The 6,557-nt window shown below is 36.4% G+C and overlaps 1 pseudogene; it reads right to left on the reverse strand.

Moving 5' to 3' along the window:
* Nucleotides 1–1,113: 1,113 nt before the first annotated feature.
* Nucleotides 1,114–5,249, reverse strand: LOC121048931 (annotated as a pseudogene).
* Between the last annotated feature and the right edge of the window lie 1,308 nt (nt 5,250–6,557).

Below are 6,557 nucleotides of genomic sequence, written 5' to 3' on the forward strand. Positions count from 1 at the left end.
GTGTTATTCAACTTGTTTTCCAGAAGTTTCATTTATGTCAATCTAACTTGATCACTACAATAGTAATCCATGTCTCTTAGTATTTCAACTTGAGTCCAGATGAGAATCCAACATTTCAATATTAAGCATACCACAGCTCTTAAAGTCCCCAAATATGGGTCTACTCAAGATCCAGTTATCTCTAGTGGCAATGGAAGTGAGAAACTGATGGTATCAGAAACCTAGGATTTTAAAACGATAGTGCATTGCTTGGATTCTTCAGAGGATTTTGGGAGTCTGTGACACTTCACTACTAAGTCTTCATGGGATGCGCCTATTTCAAATTCATGTATGGTACTAAAGATAGGATTTATCTAATGATACTAGCAGATCATCATTTATTGTTTCGTACTTACATAAATGTTTGTAGTGTGGTCTTTTTTTCTTCGTATGATATCTTAGAAGTTGCAGCCTACTGTGGAGGAAGGAATTAGTAGCCTGCTCCAGAGTAACCAGATATAGGAGGTTTTTCTGATTTGAGATGTCTTTGCCTTCTGCTTCTTCAGTTTGTAGCTGCATTTCGCTCTGTTTCTTTTTCTTTTGTACCTTGTTTCAGTTTAGAATGCGTACTTCTAATGTAAGATAAGAATGGATATGTGAATGTGACAGAATATAACAATTTTGCTTTCTAAGAAAAGCAACCAAAAACGGATGTATATTGTACAGTAGTTCTTCAAGGTTTCATACATCACTAACCAGCCAAAAAGAAAGCGCACATGTAGCTCCAAGAGATCATTGACACTGAGGTGGTGAAATCATCAAAGCCTTATAAAATCAACTACCCTTTCTAATGAGTGATCGAGTCTTTTGTAATTCTTTTCACTCCCCTTTTTCTGCATTCTTTGCTCAAACTTTCATAGCTTCAATCTCAGGAAACAAAACGTAGAAATAGTAACCTTCCAATTGTACTTGAACCCCCTCAAGTAGTACACACCCTCTCTGAGAAGTGATCAAACCATCCTATGTTGGACCAGAGACTTCGGTTAATATGAAGGGTGTAAAAATAGAGGTTAAAAATATTTGAAGTCTGCATAATTGGAACTTTTACAAAACTTCCCATTTCCACATATCCAATCATTTCAACCTGTTAAAAAATTTAAATAGAACATAGTCACAGTAGACACTATTAATAATGCTTTCGTTTGATTTGATCACAGGCTTCTCTTTATATCACCTCAACTTGGGGTTCTTCTACCCATTTTAGACCCAGATGCCCAAATTGTTATTTACAGAGTTGGTACCCTTTCTGAATCTTGTATAGCTTGCTTCAAGATCTCTACTACCTGATTCATTGTTGGCCGTCTTTTGCATTCTTGTTTAGGCAGCTATCTGCCAACTTGGCAATTTTCCGAGCTGCATTAATAGGATACTGGTCTCTCAGAAGTGGATCTATTATCATGCTGAATTTTTTACTGTCTGCAGGGGTACTGTCTAACCCAATAAAGAAGCTTCTGCTCCGCCGTTGGCCGATGTCTTTCTAAGACACGCCTCCAGTGAGGATCTCATACAGCACCACACCAAAACTCCACAAGTCACTATGGATGGAAAGATGGCCTGTTTCAACATACTCCGGGGCAGCATATCCATAAGTCCCTACCACCTGATAACAAAAGCAAATGCAATATGAACCAGGGAAATGTTAAATAGAAGCAAGAACAGAAAGGCGAATAATAACTATACCAATTGTCCTCTCAATATTGCAATTCAAACAAGATTCTGCCAACCTCCAAATGAAGTTGACATCGAGTTCTAAAAGAACTTGGGCTAGTAGTAAAATAAGTCATCTATTATCTACTTACAGCTGTCGATACATGAGTACGGTCACCCTTGGGCCCTTCTCTAGCAAGCCCGAAGTCTGAGAGCTTCGGCTTAAAGTCCTCATCCAAGAGCACGTTGGAGGATTTGAAATCTCGATATATCACCTATTGAAACAATGCAACAAAAAAGGTTCAACAAAGTATATAAAAATTCTTGGCTTCAAACAAATAAAGAGTTACCATGCGAGGTAAGCCATTATCTACCATCCTTAAATACACTCCTTAGCATTTGGATATTGATGGCCAGAAGCAAAAATAGAAGATGACTTTTGTTTCAACCTCACAAGCAGAGCTGAACCAAATCTATGATGTAGTATCATAAGTTCATAACATTAAAATTAAAGCAAAAAAAGCATTTTTAAGTAGCGAGAATTAAAATTTTTCCCCTTAATTGACTGTCAGTTTCAGCAATGGAAGAACAAGATCAGTGGACGAGTGTGTTGAAGTAAACAGGGGGTACCTATTAACGCGCAGAAATTACATAATGATTACACAATGATAACTTAGTTATGCTTCTTTTATATTACTTTCAAGTTTTATGTCCAAATTCAATTAGTACAAGACAGGAAAGAAGAGTGCAACGTCATTCGAAGGTTTTGAACTCAAGAACTCTTTTACCATGTGACAAAACCACAGGTCCCAACAGCTAAAGCTTTTAGAGAACAGAATACATCAAGATAATGGACAGTTACTGAAGTGACAGTGTCCACCAACGCATGTAACTGAAGGCAATTATATTAGTTGCGGATACAATTTAAGTTCCAAAATGAGAGATGCCACTATAAATGCAGCAAACAAGTAAAAGATGTATAACGTAATATGTAGTTGCTACATTCCAATCATTAGTTATGGTTCTAATACTACACTGTCTTAAGCAGGTCACACTGATTTGGTGTTCCATTGGTCAAAATAACATATATGAGTCACATGTTCACATGATATGGTAGTTCTACATTCCAAACAAACTGAAAGGAAATACGTGGTCAAACATAGGTCAAATAAATGAAAACTATATTCACCTGGACTTCCAGTCCCTCGTGTAGATAAGCCAATCCTTGAGCAGCACCAAGCATTATTTGTAACCTAGTGATCCAAGGAAGAGGGTTCAAAGCCCTATTGAAAAGATGATCTTCTAAGCTCCTATTAGGCATATATTCATATACCAATAGCCGTTGGATCCCTCTTTCTCCATCTATAGAGCAATATCCTAGAAGCTTTACCAGATTTGGGTGATTTACCACACCAAGAAATTGAACCTCTGCTAGCCACTCTTTATGACCCTATATGAAAACAGCAAAGAACCATAAGCTTGACAACTAAATAGATAAAAATGATATAGAGGCACACAATGTCTCCAAAATGGGTGTTAGGAAAGGATAACTTTGAACTCAGAGTTTAGTTGAATGTGCGGATGTCTCTCAACTATTTAAAAGAGTAATGAGATGTATCTTTTACACAGGCCAATATCATCTCTAGGGCTTAATCATTACTTTTATCCATTCTCAAATATAAAGTACTATTTCCACAAAATTTGACAATCTGTTCCAATTCAAGTTCTTGAGAGCAAAAATCTCTTTCTTTAGTAACTGGTAAGAGCATTGTCAGACAAAGAACGCTGCATAATATGTTTTCCAGCTGAGAGAAACAAGACTATTTACCATTCACTTTAGGAATGGTTTTCAAACACTGCAAGAAATCCATTTGCCTTGTATTAGTATTCACTTTCCTTCTGGTTCTTGTTAACACTACAAATGATGATATAATCTCCACATTCTTAGAGTTCCAGCACCAGATGGATTCCAAGGTCCACAATTGTCATATTCCACATAACTACATGTAAGGTCGTTAATTAATGTATACCACAGAGCTTCAGTGACTTGATCAATAGAAGACATTCAGATTTCTTTCAACCTCGATAGAAAATCATTACGTCGCATTTAGTCTTTTTCATGCCCTGCTCACTTTAGCACATTCTCTATTGATTATTAACTTCCATTTCATTCCCACTCCAATTGGCCAAGAACTAGGAATGAGATTGGTTGGTAAACCCATGCCCTTTTTTCCACCCCAGTTTACTATGCCTAGTGCCTAGTGCCTACCATGTATTTTGGGATTATATTGAAGCAGTATACAGGAGTTATAAATCCAATGAAAATCTAAGTTCAACTGACGAGCTATATTAACATGTATATAAAATCACAGACACCCAATAAATCTACTAAACAAACCACATGTACTAATCAACTAAAAACCATGTGTTTATTAACAATTGCAGAACAGGGCCATTACTAGAAGTATAGTCAAAACATGGAGAGATATATAACTATTCTTTAGGAATAATTCAACCCCAAAAACAAACTATTATAATTCACTATCCAATATAACAACACTTTCAGATCAGATTATAATACCATTCAATTCTACCATCACAATCATTCAACATCCAAGACTAAGAAAACCAACCAACCACGTAGTAATGGAGAAAAACCAAGTGGAAGAAAAACAGACAGAAAAAATGGAAAAATTAAGCAAACAGTTGGTCCTTAATGAAGATAAGAATTGGAACCTGTAAGCTATGTGGATTCAACTTCTTTATGGCAACCAAAATTGGACTACCCTTGCCATTTTTGGGCTTGATTATTCCTTTATACACACTCCCAAAGCCTCCTTCACCAAGCTTTTGCGACCTGCTGAAGCCATTGGTTGAATCCCTGAGCTCTTGCAGTGAGAAAACCTTCAAATTCTGCTCCTTCTCTTTGTATAATTCTGGTATGCTTCTTGGTGAAGGTAAAGATTTCGAGGCACGGTCTAATACCGGAGTTAAGGAGTCGCTTTTGTTTCTCAAATCCGGAGCTGATTTTGACTCCTTTTGTTTGTTCTTGGATTTGAAGGGAAAGAAACACTTCATTTCTTAATCAAACCTCTAAACAAAAACTCAAGGCTCTAGTCTCAAATTGGGTATGTAATAGAAGTTGTAAAAATGCTAGCTTGATATCACAGAGATCAAAAGAAGAGCTCAAAAGCTGAAACAGAGAAAACCCAGAAAGAAAACAAGGAGAAATGACAGAAACTCTGGAAAAGTGAAATCCTTGACAGAAAATGAAGGAATTGAATGAATTATATAGAGGATTAAACAGAGGAAGGAAAACCCAGTTGGTTAATTGAACAGAAACTCCTACAAAGAGACAAGCCCGGATCGAATTTGAAGGTGAAAGGAGTAAGGATTGGATAGAAATGGAAACAGAGACCAGAGAAAATGGAAAATATTAGAGAGAACGAAAACGTGAAAGTATATACAAAACAAAACAAGTGTCGAAGTCCTTTGTTATAGTAGACAGAGTGAAAGTGACAGAACTAAAACACGGCCAGAGATTTTTCTACCTACACAAACATGGTTTTCTTCCAAACCTTTTCAAAGCTTAGCTGTATGAGCAATTCTCTTCCTGGATTCACATTTTAGAGAGAGACAGAGAGAGGAGTAGCTTTGGGTCTTGGTCGTTGCGCGTTTGGTTTGGTCTCCTAAGAGGCTTGACTTATTTGGATTGTCCTTTAAATAATTTTCTTGGTAGTCAATCAATCCAAAACCAGCAGTCACGTATAGGAAGCACAGATAATAACGGGCACAAGAAACAGTGATCCCGTACAGAGAGCCACATCATAATAATTTATTGCAGTATTGGAATGGTGGAATTTGGGTTCTCGTAGGACCATGCCATGTGGTTTCTGTGTGGATATGGAACAGGGAAGTGGGGATAGATAGACGATGAGGAGTGACGTATGCATATCTGAGTCGGTGACTCGGTCTGGGGAAGGTGTTTACAAGACTACTGACGTATCCATGAAGTAATTGCAGTCGTCTTTGATCGGATAACCGTCAAAGGGGAAAGAGCGTTGCAAGGGATTGAGTACCCTATCTAGACCGGTAAAGGCTATGCCACATTAATATTTGTCGTATGAGTGTGGCAATTGCGGAAAAATATAGTGAAGGTAAATAAAATCCTCATAAGAATAAAGTAAATGATCAAATATGTAATCAAGTCTTAAAAATTGTAATTCTATATAAATTTTATGACAGTAACGACACACTTTTAAGGATTGTAAGAAAGAGTCGTTACACAGAATACACTATGTAGCACTTACAGACACACACCCATCTTTTGAACTTGCTGTATCCATAGTTTGGTGCAATATTAGCCACAAAGCTTTATTATTATTTGTTTCAAGGAAGATTAACCATAGATCAAGCATATGAGATGTTTGCATCAGCATGAAGTAAAATTGGACAACCAATGTAAGTTCATTCTCAATTCAAAATTGAAATGTTAAAAACAAAAGCCTTTCAAACAAGTAGCCTGATACTTGATTCAATTGACTTCTTTTTTTTAATTATTTGATGATGATTAACCCATGCACTTAAGAGAAATTGAACTTTTGAAAATGTCGAACATAAGCATTGAAAAGTAGATGAATGCTCAGGCATGCCGATTTTAAATTTCAGTCTTTCCACTCCACTTCTCACAAGTATTACAGGTTGGTGATAGATAGCTTATAATTAGATTATTATCAGGAAGAAAAAGAACTTAACTAGTGGGTTTTTTTTTAAAAGTACTTAACTAGTGGTTTAAAAACTTAAAATGCATAAACAATTTAATGAATAAAACCAATGTTTACACTTTTGTAGGTTTAACTCCTACTTTTATT

This window comes from Rosa chinensis, unplaced genomic scaffold, assembly GCF_002994745.2.
Source record: "Rosa chinensis cultivar Old Blush unplaced genomic scaffold, RchiOBHm-V2 RchiOBHmChr0c22, whole genome shotgun sequence".
NCBI lineage: Eukaryota > Viridiplantae > Streptophyta > Magnoliopsida > Rosales > Rosaceae > Rosa > Rosa chinensis.